The sequence below is a fragment of the Patagioenas fasciata genome, chromosome 2 (assembly GCF_037038585.1).
Source record: "Patagioenas fasciata isolate bPatFas1 chromosome 2, bPatFas1.hap1, whole genome shotgun sequence".
Taxonomy (NCBI): Eukaryota; Metazoa; Chordata; class Aves; order Columbiformes; family Columbidae; genus Patagioenas; species Patagioenas fasciata.
In genome coordinates, this window is record NC_092521.1 from 96,487,961 (window position 1) to 96,502,180 (window position 14,220).

The 14,220-nt window shown below is 41.5% G+C and overlaps 1 protein-coding gene across 2 annotated transcripts in view; it reads left to right on the forward strand.

Moving 5' to 3' along the window:
• RNF182 (ring finger protein 182) overlaps positions 1-14,220 on the forward strand; it is a 56,149-nt gene that overhangs the window by 11,006 nt on the left and 30,923 nt on the right. Inside the window, exons 1-2 of one of the 2 annotated variants that reach the window (XM_065831865.2) lie at positions 7,054-7,304; positions 13,514-13,640. The gene's annotated coding sequence lies outside the window, so the exon portion shown is untranslated. Of the gene's footprint in view, positions 1-7,053; positions 7,305-13,513; positions 13,641-14,220 lie in introns of those variants that run through there. The other variant, XM_071804600.1, reaches the window with a different exon arrangement.

The window sequence follows — 14,220 nt, forward strand, 5'->3', positions numbered from 1 at the left end:
GAATATGTATTTCCTCTAGAAATTAGTATACCTCAAGAAAACTAAGATGTTAGCACATAATGTGAACTTTGCCAATTTCATGCCATTGATAGACACAGAATCACATCTCAGGGAAAGCTGAGCTCCCATTAGATTGGTATTTTTTTCCTTATTTGTGGGAAGGGTTTGAAGGGGTGAAGGTTCATGAACATGTGACAGAAATTCACCCTTTTTAAAATAAAAAAAGTAGAACAAAATATTATGCAGGTAGTGTTGATGGCAAATGTCTACCGAACTGCAATTGTTACACTTTACTGCAGTTGCTTCAGCTGTGCCATCATGTTTCGTGATGTGGATCTGAAATGCAAAGAGAAACAGTCGCTGCTGGTACCAAATTACTGCACAGACTCCAGCTGTGAACCAGTAGTTGAGTTTTTTTTATGTGAGGCAATAAAAGATGGACGCATTTTGAGTCTATTAAAGGGTAGTACATGTTGGTCAATCTACTTGAACAATCTCAGGTTGGTTTAATACACAAATAGCATAAGAAAACAGTGATTCCATTGAACTGAACAGATAGCTTCAGACTGAGGACTTGTTTGGATGATGCAGCTTATGAGAGAGTAAGATGGTAAGAGGTGTAGAAGAGCTCTGCAGTACTGGGATCATAATTCACCATCAACTTTAAGTATGATTCAAGCTTATATATAAGTAATAGCTGTGTGAGGTTTAAGTAGTTTTCAGTTGGCTGAATGTTTAGGGATAAGTTTGGTCTTGTCACATTATTATCTTTCCCAAGACGTGTGAGGTCCCTACCTTTTTTGCCAGGCACATTTAGGCTGTTGTACTGAATTCCCACTATATGAAAAATGTATATATATAATGGGTTTATCTAATCTATTATGACCAAAAGTAATCATAATAATTAAAAAAAAAAAACAAGAAAAAAAAAAGGCCAAATTTGCAAATGAGTTTAAACAGAAGGCTTTGCAGTCTCTCAGAAATGTCGCCCTTGGTGATCTGTGGACAAAGAGCCAGTGCTGTGGAATTGGAGAGGATGTTCACTCAGGCCCAATTGGTTCCAGGGCCAGGGCAGGAGCATTAATCTCTCCTGGATGAAGAAGTGAATCTGTGTGTCAGATAAGAACCAATATAATCTGTTGTCATGTCTTCTCCTAATCACCAGCAGTAGATGCTTCAGAAGAAGTTTCAATGAATTCAGTATTTTGCACAAAGAGGAGTTTCTGTTAATGCTCTTTTCTCTCTCACTTATCCCACCTCTGGCTTAATGGCAGGCTTATGCATTGAAACATAAAGGTTTAAATCCCTTTACATGTTTTATACAATCTAATCCTTTCTTTATATTTTATCTCATGTAACAGTGAATGCTTTCACTCTAACAGTTAAGATTTCCTTTCGTCACTTTCAAATTTGTATCTTTTTAATTCCACTGGGTGAATTCTTGTTCTTAAATGATGAGGGAAAAAAAAGAAAAAAGATTACTAGAAATGCAGGATTTATCTTCTTTGTGCCATTTATTATTTTTTAAAGCTCTACCATGTTGTTGCTTCACACCATCACTGAACAGGGCTAATCTTTTCCCTTTATCCAGATACAAAATTTTCCCTCTCAGCCTCTAGTCATTTCCATTGCCTGTCTCTGATGCTCTCTGTATCACCTGTATCTATTTTGCAGTCAGGTTCCCAGAACTGTACAAAGTGTTCTAGATGTAGCAAATAACCAATCTGTGGGAATCAGAGTCTTTCCAGTCTGATTTTTCTTTCCCGCTAGCATTTTGTTCAAGACTGCTCTCCACTGAGCTTTCCACAGTAATGCCGGGATCTTTTTTTCTAAGCATTAACACTCAATTAAAGTCCCAGTAGGTTGTGTGAATAACACAAAATACGCCATCCAGCATTATGCTTTCCTAGCATTTATCCCTTTGGCCACTGTGGTGTTTATTCAGCTACTCAGGTTAAGCTTCTCTTCTCTGTCTTGGAGGCTTTTATACATTAAGCAAAATTAAATAATGGTGTGCGTTCTGTATGCTGCCATATCATTTTACACCTTTCCAGTTCAATAATACTTTTAGCATCTGCTTTTTTCTCATGTGTTTCCTTGAGATGCCACGTTGTCACAGGAGGTCTGTGTGTACACTTGGGCTGTATCTACGCTGCTGCGCACAGTGAGTACAAACACAGTCAAGCATGTCTGTAATGGTGTAGCACTGTGCTTCTACTCAGATAGTGCCTGTTTCTCAGCAGGCTGCTTCACTGCCTTGTTTTGAGTAGCTGTGACATCCTAGCACGGCACTACACAGTGAAGGGTCCACATGAGCCTGGCCATGGTGAAAGTCAATCCAATAGTAGTAATATTTGATTTTTGACAGTTTTGAATGCTCAACAATACTTTCCCTCCCACCATAAGTTCGATAGGAGCCTCTATAAACCTCTAGTAATTATTTTGTTTAACAATCAGGTGTAAGTCTGAATATATTTATACATACTTGATTGTCCTTATGTCAGTCTCCCTCCAACGTGGTAAAAAAAGGGTATAGAAATAGAAAGTGTGGGGTTACAAGCGTGTACCCCAGATACCACAGATCTGGTAACTATAGTGCTCCCTCACAAGCCCTCCTTCCCTAGAATCATAGCATAATTTCAGTTGGAAGAGACCCTCAAGATCATCAAATCCAACCATAACCTAACTCTAGCACTAAAACATGTTCCTAAGAACCTCGTCTAAATGTCTTTTAAACACCTCCAGGGATGGTGACTCCAGAACTTCCCTGGGCAGCCTGTTCCAATGCTTCACAACCCTTTCTGTGAAGAAGTTTTTCCTAATATCCAATCTGAACCTTCCCTGGTGCAACCTGAGGCCATTTCCTCTCATCCTATCACTTGCTACTTGGGAGAAGAAACCAATGCCCTCCATGCTACAGCCTCCCTTTAGGTAGTTGTAGACAGCAATCAGGTCTCCCCTCAGCCTTATCTCCAGGCTGAACAGCCCCAATTCCCTCAGCTGCTCCTCATCAGACTTGTGCTTCATTGCCCTTCTCTGAACTCTCTCCAGCATCCCAATGTCTTTCCTGAGGTGAGGGGCCCAAAACTGGACACAGGATTCAAGGTGTGTCCTCAACAGCGCCAAGTACAGTGGCACAATCACTTTTCTAGTCCTGCTGGTCACCCTATTTCTGATACAAGCCAGGATGCTGCTGGCCTTTTTGGCCACTCTTAACAAGCTTTTTGTGTCCCTCACCCACACAAACTGCTTCCAGCCACTGCCGCTGCTGTGGTGGCTCTACCCAGCCAGAGGCGCCTGTGAAAAGCAGCTGGCAGAGCCAGGGAGGGCCGGTGTCCGTTGGGCACTCCTGTCCCTTTTGTAGTGCTGTAGTTTCATCTCTGCAGGACATCCAGAAATCTCAAGCAAAGGTTTAAAGCACACATTTCTGCCCAAGTGAAAAACAAACAAACAAACAAAGGATATGTCTGAGGAAACGCAATTGAAAATTAGCCCTGGAGAAAGCATATTTGCATATTTTCCTTTTACAAAGACAGAACCTAGGAGTTCATCCCCTGTTTTAGCATATTCATGTTTTCTTGCTTCCTTCAATTATCATTTCAACTCATTTTCCAGGTTCCAAAGTCTCTAATTTCCAAAAGCACTGCTAGCCTATAGACACAGAAAAATGGTTTTGCACTGTCTCCTGACAGATTTCTTATTACAATTATTACATTATTTAAAATGTATATTACACATATCTAAAAGGCTGCAATTAAATTAGGCCCCACTGTGGTCATCACTACCTAAACGTGTAAGTAACGGCATTCCAGACCCTCAGGAAAAACATTTAATTCTAAGGTAAACTCCTCAGAGCAGAAATTATCTACATTACTGTTCTGTGGGAAAACAGTGCCTGGCATGGTGCAGCCCAGAGGCCGCACCACAATCCTAACGATAACAGTAGTAATGATAACTAGTTTTAGTATTAAACATTGTTACTTCAGTTTTATCGCAACTTACACCCCTTTTTTGTTTTAGTATGATGTGCTAAGAATGTGCTTCATTCCTTCAGTCGAAGCATTCTTTATTTAATGTTTCAGTGCTGTGCTAAGGATACTTTGCTCTGCTTACATGGAACAAATAGTCCAATAGCGTTTGGTGGGATGAATGGTGTTTGAAGCAAGGACAAATGGCAAAAGAGAGGGGACACCATCAAAAGCTGTTCTGCTCCATGCGAATGTTAACATTTGTTCAATGTTCCACAGTGAACTTCTTCAGTACACCAAGTTACTGGAAAAAATCCTCCATGCTGAGAAAGACTCACATGTCACCGCTGAGTCAGAAGCTGGTAATGGTCGTATCAGCACATATCATTTAAAATGTTTGTTGGTTTGTTGTTGGTTTTTTTTGTTTTTGTTTTGTTTTGTTTTTCCCTTCCCCAAGGAAGTATATGTTCCCTAAAAAATGCTGTCAGATGGCATTTCTCTTGTAGATTTTAAAGGTATTGTCCTTAATCCAAACTGGGAGAAAAATGTCTAAACAAAAAGGCAGGATAGCTTAGTGTTAAAATATTACAGACTGTGATGCTGATTTAACACTGATTTGTTACTGCAATGCAAGAGTTAAGTATCGTTTATGTTTCATTCCCCTCACCATAACTATAGAAATACTGTGACTGCAAACAGCCTAAGCATCAACTTGGCACTTTGCTATTAGTGCCCTACTTTGTAAATGCTGTCCCGAAAGATAGGATTCTAATGACATTAAGATAATTAAAATTAAATACATCTCAAGCAGAGTTTAAAAAGAAGAAGAAGAAAAAAAAAAAAGAAAAGTAGAACACTGTACAAGCACTAGAACAGTGAACTGGCTAAGGCTCTGTCCTAAAGAAAGAGGTGATATCCCTCTACAAAAATGGCTCATCTCTGTCAGTAAAATATCATTGCAATCTTGATAGGAAAAGTAATCTAGAAGGCATAGATATCTGCACAATGCTAAGACATATCCCATTATGCCTGCCTGGTTTTTATAATAAGATGGCACCTAATTTTCTCAGTTGTGCCTTCTGTAAATGCTATTCCTTACATTCAGTCTCGAGAGGGAAACTTGTTTAGAAGTCTGTGTATAAAACTGAAATGAAGACTAAAAGCCTCAGGAACACATGAAATCATGTAAGTGCTCAGGTTCTTTGTACTAGTGAAGACCAGATAGTAAGTCGGTCTTTCCTATCATTTTTCTAGCCCTTCCTGCACTTCCACCTGGGAGAAATTCTTTTGGAAGAAAAATGAAAACGCATCATAGCAACAGCATTGTGTTTCTTGCTGTCAAAACAATTACCATTCCTTTTAGCAACAGTTCTGTCACTAAACTCTCTCCTTTCTAAATACATTTTTAGTTAAAAAGAATCTTTACTCTTCCAAAAGAGTAATTGCTTTCCAGCTTTCCATTTTTATAAAGAACACTATTTATTATGAAACTTGTTACTCCATTTGATTAAAAGGACTAAAGAATTTTTTATATACAGGGAAAATGAGCAGAATTTCTCCTATTTCTCCTATCCAGCATGTGGCACTTCTCTAATGTTACTCTTTCTACTTCAAATTCACGATGAGGTAAAACAAAAAAAAATAATACAGCTCTGCTATGCTCTGAGTGGATTTATCTTTTTTTTTTTTTTTAAACTCTAGAATTAGTAATTAGCATGCAAATTAGATAGATAAATATGTGGTGACCCCTGTCTTTCATAACCAACCTTCTGTCTCCCTCATTTGTGCCGTCATTGTCTTTCGGCTGTGTTACGGTCTGCCAGCAGTTCTGCTGTAAAGCCACGTTGTTTTGTGAAGAGCTCCTGCGGGAGGTCTTTCTTGTCTTTGGCAAACCTTTCCTAAAGAGTGTTTTCTGCAGTGTGCCAGCAGCTCTTGGCACTGATTTGTCAGCTCACAGTGACTTGCAGTGCTGATACTTAATAGTCATCCCCTGTAGCTTAGCAGTGGCAGTAGATGGATAATGCAGCCTCAGAGTTGTGCCTTGCATGTTGGGTTTCTTCTGTTTGGCAAACGTGGAAGGCCAATTTAATCAATATAAACCAGGGAAGGAGAAAAGGAGAGATCAATCTTGCACTTTAAAGGACGTTTTATCAACTTTTCTACTACTGAGAGAGAGAACAAGGGTGTTTCAGGGAGAGAAATTAGAAGACAATAGATTCAACAAATCAATATCACTGAGCCTTTGGTGGATGAGGAGGAAAAGAAGAAAGGACTACCTCAGCTTTTGCCAGTTGTGCCAAGCAGGATGTGAAGATAGGTGTCTGTGACACACCATAGGGTCTTGCTGTAGGAAGACATGTCATCACACAGACTCAGGATAATGCAAGGGAGACCCTGAATCTCATAAACATCAGGACACAATAGTATCTCCCACCCATCTAGCTGCTTTACCCTGATCCATTCTCAGCTTTCCCCTCCTTTTCCTTCCCGTTTGCTGCCTGCACAATACCCAGGACAACAGGCCATATTCCTCCATGTCCCTTAGGGCCTGTGCAGTGGTAAAGAGCCCACCACAGCCTTGGATCTCGCTTCAGCAACCAGGAGCTGCTGTCTGGAGAGGTCCCAGCAGCAAGTTCCCACACAAAAACACGTACCCACCAGAGGACGTGGAGCTAAATGACATCTACAAATTGAAACACTGTTGCTAAAAAGTTCGGTCTTGGCTTTGTGGGTTATTTTGTGGCAAGGCACCAGGGCCAAACTGTCTGCAAAGGTAGGGGACCAGGAATAAGGGTTCAGGTCAACCCCCACCATTTCATCATCTGGGTGCTCCCTTGGGTCCTCACTGCCCTGGGGTCCGCTCTCAGAGTGGGTGAGCGAGGAGGCGACTGTGAGTGTATCCTTGGGTGTGTTTTGGGGGAAGTCTTCCTAAGGAGGCGGCGGCGATGGGGCGGGAGGTGCCCTGGGTGGAGACGCCGCTTCCCGGCCCGGAGAAGCAGGTGAGATGCGGGCGGGGAGATGCATTCCCACCCTCGGGGCCGGGCTGGGTTGGGTTGGGCGGTGCCGGGGGCTGGTTGCAGGAGGAGGAAGAGGCCGGGATATTCGTGAATGAACGGCTTCTTCCTCACCCCACACCTCCTCCCGGCGCCCGCCTCCCTCCCGCCACTCGCCGGTGTCGCTTCGAGACGCAGCTAGTTTCTATAGCGACGGCGCTGATCCGCGGCTCTTCCGAGTAGTAACAAAGCCGGCTGCCCGCTGCCGCGCCGGGGCTGAGTGGGGACGAGGCTCCCTCTACCCGAAGACACCCCGCCCGCTTGTCTGCGGCGCCCCAGACAGGTACGGAGTGAGGGGGTCCCCGGTGACCGCGGCTGGGTGATCCCCATGCGGCCGCAGAGCCCCCAGCCCAGGCGGCCGGGGCTCGGGGACCTGCCGCCGGGTGCTGGCTGCGGGAGAGGCTCCCCCACGGGCCAGGGGGCGGCGGCGAGGGCAATGGGGAAGCGTCCGTCTCTCCGTCCGCGGCAACTGCTGGGAAGCGGAGAGGGGTGCAGGGGGGTACGCCCCGGGCGGCTCCTTTCCGACTTCGGGTCAGCAGGGCTTGGGGCACCGGGGCGGTTCGTCTCCCGGGTAAGCGGCGCTGGCCGGGGTGGGCCCGGCGGGTCAGGGGTGCATTGGCGGCGGAACCGTACGGGTGGGCTCCGCGCCCCGGGCTGCAACGGGTGGGCTTGGCTGGCCCTCTCTGCTGAGGGCAGCGCTTCCTCTCCTCAACTAAGATTACCCTTGGTAATAATAAGAATTTATTTATTGTTGCCTTACCCCTCACGGAAATTTTGCGGTTAGAAAGTTTAATTTGTTCAGCTTTATAAAGTAATGTTGAATAGGACGATGGCTGTAAAATATACTACTTATTAAAAAAAAAAAAAAAAAAAAAAAAGGAAAAGTCTGATATTGAAGAGTAATCGAGAAATTACTGCTTGTTGTTAGGAATAAGTGTACTAAAAGGTTTTATGCGAACTGAGGCTGTAGCTTTCAGAGTCAGCCTAGCTCATGAGAAGACAGAGCTATGGTAAGATGGTAGAAATGATACCATGTAACACGTTTGCTTATCTCGGGCAGCCAAGGTTAGTTAAGAATCAGCCTCCCCTAGCTCTCGAGATACTCGTGTCAGAGGGTCGATGGGAAGGTCATTAGCAGGACAGTTGCCTGAGCACTGTTTGTACTGGCTGTATGAATAACATCAGAACCAGTAGAGGCTGTGTGAGTAACCATGCATTTCAGCAGAACTTTAAAATTCAGAGCAACTTCCCAATGATAACGGAATGGCTGACCTTGCATGATGAGGTCCTAAAGAGCAGCCATTATGTATCATTGCTGAGTGATTTAGGAACTAAACTAGTTGATGGGCCAAGGCAAAATTGTACTGACATATATGCAGCTAGCAAGATGCTCTAGATGGGAATCTTCTTGGATGTGAACAAGAAAAAAAAATCAAATAGTATGCGAGACAAGGAGTGTGTGGCTATCATAGTTATTGAGTGGATGGGGAAGAAATTATATTTTAAGCAATATGTATTCTAAATATCAGATTGAGATCTAAAACACATAGGATAATATCTGGATATCGGAACCCAAAGTCTAAATATTGACTGGAAGAAGTTTGAAAGGTATATAAAAATAGTGACTGTTAAATGAAAAGTGGACTTACCAATACAATTTAAGTAAATGATGTGAAAATATTCTATAGGTTGGAGAAAGAAGATACAGGTCTCCCCAGCAATCATGAATACAAGCAGCATATAAAATGGAGACAGGTTTCTCTTGCAAGAGATGTGTAACTGAAATGAAGTTTAAATTAGGGTTAATCAAGGTTAAACATTTCTCAATATAAAGTTTAAATGAGAAATATCATAGCAATAGGTACAGTGGAATTTAGATTTTTTTTTTTTTTTTCTTTTAAGTGGAATTTCTTGCTTATGCTGTTTGCAATGTTTTGGCCAGTGTTTAGAAGCGTTTGTCCTTTGCTTCTTTCAGAAGTGTCACAACAGTTGTTTTGTTGAAAAAGTTATAACCTTCTGAATGACCTCTGTTTTTCATGCAACACTCAAAAGCAAACTGTTGAGTTTATTGAATGTGTAAAAATGGAGTTCTCAGATGAGTTTAGCATGATGGAAAATAGCTTTTCAAAACCATACTCTAGGCTATCTGAAATTGAATGCACCTAGCAGGAAATAAAAGGTCAGCTGTGGTTAATAAAGACCTGGTGACTTCTATTCCCTTAGCTGCATGGCAGAGAATGAGAAACATCAGAACTCAATATGGTCTTGCCCTAAATGCTAAAGGGATAGGCAAAATGTTTATTGTTATGCTGCCATGTGACATTTCAGTCCTGAAATTGTTCCATGTGGAACAATTGCAAACTCCACTTGATGAAGTTTATCAGAGGAAAAACAATGTAGTAGTTGAGGGAGTACCAGGAAAGAACAAGATAGCTCACTATGGGTAGTATGTCCAATGATATAACCTGATGCGTATAAAGGCTTCTAACAGTCTAAACTGCTCTAGCACTCAGATCACAGCCTCTCTAGACTGTCATTTCACACCTTTCTGATGCTCCTCAGTCCAGACGAGGTTTATAGGAATCCTGTTCTCAAATTGTCATGAAAACATCCTCTAAAGCTGTGCACTCTGTACAGTGATACAAGGCCACTGCAGGAGTCTGCTCGTCAGTATTCCTCTTGCTTTGCTCAGTCTGACTTTAATGTGTTTGTCTATATCCTAGGTTAACGATGCTCTGCTAAATGTTTTTCTGGAGATGTATATGTGATTGCTGTAGCCAGCAGCCATTTCAAGTATACAGGGACACTTAACACCTGCTGTCTAGAGGCTATGATTTCAGTCCTTCCAACAAGGTTGCTAAGGAGTATTGGGGATCCTCAGAGAGCAAAGCTCGGGAAATTCTCCTGTGGCCTTTGCACACATTGTGTGCTCAAGTGCTTTCTATCCAATATAAACTACTGTTCTGACAGTTATATAGCATGGACAGATGTGCACCTTAGAGCAGTGTAACTTGACAATTGTGACTTTCTAGTAGAAAGTAAACATTTGCAACTCTAAGTGTACTGTACTAAGCTGCAAAGAGCTCGGTCCTCCTGAAAAAGTACCTTAGATTTCAAATTCATTTGCAAAGACACATAAAGAAGTGCAAGATGTCCAGCTTTTAACCTACTACAGCTCTACAATTTTTTAAACCTTAATCTTCTGTGGTTTCATTGAGCTTGGTTTTCCTGAGATGAAGCAGCATACCATTTTAGGCACAATTAAGCATACCTTTGCTTTTCCCATTTTATCTTTTTCCCTGTAGATAGATGAATTCAATTTTTTCAGATCTGATGGTGTCTTACAGCTAATTTATTTTGAAATGAGCGGATGTTCATGTGAGGGCTTAATTTTGGTAAATTGCCAAATGGATGGAAGTCCGTATTAACTCTCCAGAAAAGATCTATGCAAACATTCAATAGAAGTTTAAATGAGACAGCAGCAATTCGAGTTTAGTCTAGGTAGTGTGAAAACCTGAGATGCTCCAGCATCTCCAAAGCGTTGAGCAGAGACTTCAAATTTATCAAGGGTTTGCTTGATGTCTTTTGCCATTTCCAGGAAATTCAGCTGAAGTGTAACAAAGTTGTGGTTCTCTGAAAGACTTGGGTTGACAAGTGTTTTGTAGATATGTATTGCATTTTAAAAGCAGCATCTATAAAGATTACTACTGTTTGAATTGCAATGTTCAGAAATTGGGGGAGGGATGAGGATGGAGTGTCTTAACTCTCAGCTTTCCTGACTCAATTAGGAATTGCCCATGTTATTAGCAGAAATGCCAGCCTGGTAGAAAAAAAGGGATGTGACAATCTAGATTTGAGAATAGCTGTAGGGAAACATGAAAAAAACCTCAAAGGTGTACAGGGCTGCAGTGGGGAACAAGATGGGGTTTGATGTGCAGCCTGTGATGGAGACATAGCCTTGGAGTCAAGAGGCAGGGTGGGAGAGAGTTATCTGGGATTGGTATGAGGAGTCAGGTTGAGATGGGACTGGTAATATGACAGGTTGGTGGAGACCCAGCCAGGAAAATATGTTGCTGAGTCTGTCTTCCAGTTCCTCCCAGTGGATGATCTAGTTAGGGGCTGAAGGCTTCTTTTGGGCCCCCTTTCATAAGCCTTCAAGGCTTTATCAGCAGTATCTGTGGCAAAAGGTATTGGTCAGGAAACCCAAACCTTTCCATAGTAGTTTCAGGGCAGGTGGTGTTCCAGGCAGGGGAACTTGTCTTGGCAGGCAGCTCATGGCACAGAAAGAAAACTCCCATTTCAGGTGATAGATGGATAGCCAGTCTGTAAACCTCAGGCAGGAGATGTGCTCCTGCAGACAGAAAGTAAATATTCCCCCCTTGGTGACTCATAAGCAGTGACCTGATCAGAATCTGCTTGAAAAAGCATCTGACCTTGAAGCTTCTACTGTGGAATAGCTTTGTATGAGCCCTGAGGAAGCTACCCTGCAGGTGTTTAACAAGAACCTGCAGAAGCCAGTTGTCTCTTAATACATGATGTGGGACTTGGAGTATTTCCACAGTAGTATTCCATGGTGGAAACAAACCTACTTAAACCTCAAGCTGATACTGGCCTTTCACTCTTTAAACAACTCCTACAAGTGATGCTCAAAAAAAGCCTGTAAAGGTCTGCCAGTGCTTCTACCACTGTTGAAAATACTTAACTTGTTTAACTATAATTTTATAAACACCTAAGCAAAAATTTTGGGTAGTGTTTGAGTCACCTTTTGTCCAGGTGGAGTGTTGTATGATGTGTGTGTAATGAGGGCTTTTACCTTCCTGTATCTTTTTCAGTTCACTGAATTACACTCATGCTGTCAAAGCAACAGCTAAATGAAAGTGGAAGAAAGAAATGGTGCTGTGTTTGGTGCTAGATTTAAATGGTGTACAATGAGTGAGTTGTGAGGCCACAAATTAAACAATGAGAATAAACCACAGCATTCACTAAATAACAACTGACTACCCCACATGCTCAATGAAGCTTCCTGTGGAAGAAAATGATGTGTGATTGTATGAATAAGACTGTATTGTAATACATATATTCAATGGAAAGCTGATGTTTTGTAAGGCTCTAGTATTTGGTTTTGCTTTCAGTATATTACAGACATTTACTGTGTCCACTACATCAAAGAGGGCTTTTGTACTTGATGCTTTATTCCTGTAATCAAGTTGCCTCTCATTCTCTGATAAGCTAAACAGATTGAGCTCTTTAAAGCCTTCGCTGGAAGGAGTTTTATTCAGCTCCTGAATATTTTTTTTGTGACTGATCTCACTGTTTCTGTGAACAACTGTCCAGTCGTTCAATATTCTTTATAGAATGTGAACATCAGAACTGTGCAAAATGTCTTAGTCTGACTGTCACCAAAGCATAAATGGTAATGGTATCCAGAGGTAAAACCTGGCTTTGTTTCCCTCCTCACCCATCCTGCACTGCTAAGATCTCATACTCAGTGATTTGTCCTCTGTGACTTCTATATTCTTTCAGATTATTTGTTTTCCATTAGATAGTTCCCCATTCTCAAGGACTGGTCTGACAATTCCAGGCTCTGTATCTGGTTGTATTCAGGTGCATTTTGTTTCAGTGAGCCTAGTTTGCCAAATAATCCTGTCCCCTTAATTACTTACTGTTCTGCTAAACTTTTATGCAATCCATACAATTTAATCAGAAGTTATTTTGTATTTCCTTCAAGTCTACTGGTGAAAATACTTGTTAGCCTAATCATCACACTCCCCACGCACTTTAAAACATGCCTATTTGATGATCTCTTCTGGCAGGTATTAGTGGAGAAATGTCTGTGAATTTTCAAACTACCTGCTTCATTCACAGTGTGAGTTAGGTACCCAGCTTATGGGAATAGTCAGACCTTTCTCTATAGCAATCTGATACAATAACTATGCAACTAGAAAGCACTTTAAAGAAAAAAATTATATTTTCTTTCGTTAATTCCTTATTTTGTTTGTATTACTTGAGCCAAGTTGTTGTTAGGTGGAAACAGTCTCTGCATTTTTAAATATTCTAGTGTATTTCTCCTTTCTGTTCCCTCTGTGGCAGACCTGAAGTTGTCATATCCTCCCTGTCGGTCTCTGAGATAAGTCCTTGATGTTTGTGCTGTTAAGTTCAAGGTCGACATGTTAAATAATGCTTGTTAAGAAAATGGAAATGGAATAGATCTATCTAAAAAGACCAAAAGGGCAGACACCTTCTGACTCTATAGCTTATGTTACTCTTCTTTGGCTATGAGGTGGCATTTTACACTTGAGAAGATAGCCATGGGTACCTGCTCATTTAAAGATCAGCTAACAATGAAAAATTTCATCTCTAGCCCTGTCTTCCAAAAATCAGGAATGAGTATCTATCCAGTAAGATAAAATCTTCCCTCTTTATACCATAAGTTTCTCTTATCCTGAAGTATTAATATCTTAATTGTAAAATACAATACCATGTCTCCCACAGGACAAAGAGAGAACAGAGAACATACCAATGATGAATCATCTGTTTTTGTTACCAAGTCATTCAGACACTTTGGTGGTGGCTGGATGAATAAATTGAGCCCAGAGCAGAGCAGCTTGGCAGCTGGCAGGTAAGTCCCTGGAAGCTCATCAAAATGCTTTTTTGAGCATCACATCTCTATTTTACATGTTGTATTTTGCCAAATCATATCCTAGAATATAAACTATCCTCTTAATACGATAGGATCGCACTTAAGCATACATCTAGTTTCAGTGAAACTTAAGCATGTACATATTTATACATGTGCTTAATTAAGGATCTGAAGAAGGATGCTTTCTTGAGTGGAAAAATAGAGAAATGGCTCTTACGAGACTTAGAAAAGGATGCAGAGCTGAAAAATAATGGTATGCAGGTGATGTAAAAATGAAGTAATAGTACTTCATTTCAATGGATCAAACAAAAATCCCAAATGAACTGAGTTTTCACTTATGTCACCTATCTCTTAAGAATAATTGAACTCAATTATATCACTGCTTTGCCCATCTATGCCTTCTGACAAACAAGCTAAAGCATTTTTAGCCCTGGAATGGAGGAACACTGAGTGCAATGATGTCTCCCTACTTTCCCCTGGTATATCTCCCAAGATAGCCTGTCCCACAGTAGTGTGCTGTGCTTATGGATCTGGCAACATGTGCATCACAAAACTTCTT